The sequence below is a fragment of the Neovison vison genome, chromosome 3, assembly GCF_020171115.1.
Source record: "Neovison vison isolate M4711 chromosome 3, ASM_NN_V1, whole genome shotgun sequence".
Lineage (NCBI taxonomy): Eukaryota > Metazoa > Chordata > Mammalia > Carnivora > Mustelidae > Neogale > Neogale vison.
Genome location: NC_058093.1, coordinates 72026087 through 72027012, shown reverse-complemented (window position 1 = coordinate 72027012; position 926 = coordinate 72026087).

The following is a 926-nucleotide window of genomic DNA, read 5'->3' as shown; positions in this document are numbered from 1 at the left end:
GCTCAGGCTGTGATCCCAGGGTCCTGGGAGCGAGCCCCATTGGGCTCTCTGCTCTGTGGGAAGCCTGCTTTTCCCTCTCCCACTCCCCCTGCTTGTATTCCCACTTTTGCTGTATCTCTGTCAAATAAATAAATAAAATCTTAATAAATAAATAAATAAATAAGATGAAGGATGTATATATATTGTGTGTATTTCAAACTTTACTAATAGATAATTTCAGTGAAACTTTCCATGTTTGTTATAAATCCAAGCATAAACTTTTTCTTTTTTTTAGGATTATTTATTTATTTATTTGACAGAGATCACAAGTAGGCAGAGAGGCAGGCAGAGAGAGAGAAGGGCAAGCAGCCTCCCTGCTGAGCAGAGAGCTCGATGTGGGGCTTGATCCCAGGACCCTGGGATCATGACCTGAGCTGAAGGCAGAGGCTCTAACCCATTGAGCCACCCAGGCACCCCCAAATATAAACTTATGAATTCTTCCAGAAAAAGTGGAAAACCCTGCTTTTATATTCTAAGATATTGTAGTGATTGATTGATTGACTTAGTTAGTTAGTTAAATTGTAGACCATAATAAGTTACACCTCAATGGGAGGTTTTTTTTCACTGAGGGGGGAAAATCTAATCAAATTTAGAAGGAAATACTGACTCCTTTTTATGTAATGAATCTTGAAAGTAAATGTTGCTCTTAAACACATGAAGTGATGTTCAACCTACCTTATAATTAGAAAAATGCAAAACTACAATGAGATACCATTTTTAAAAACATCACACTGTCGAAAATAAAAATGTGACCATACATTGCGTTGTCTAGGGTGAGGAATGTGATTTAGTGCACTCTCCATGGAGGATAATGGGAAATAGCTATTGAAAGGACAAGTTACACATATCCTTTACAGATGTATACTGACACACAAAGATATGGTGCA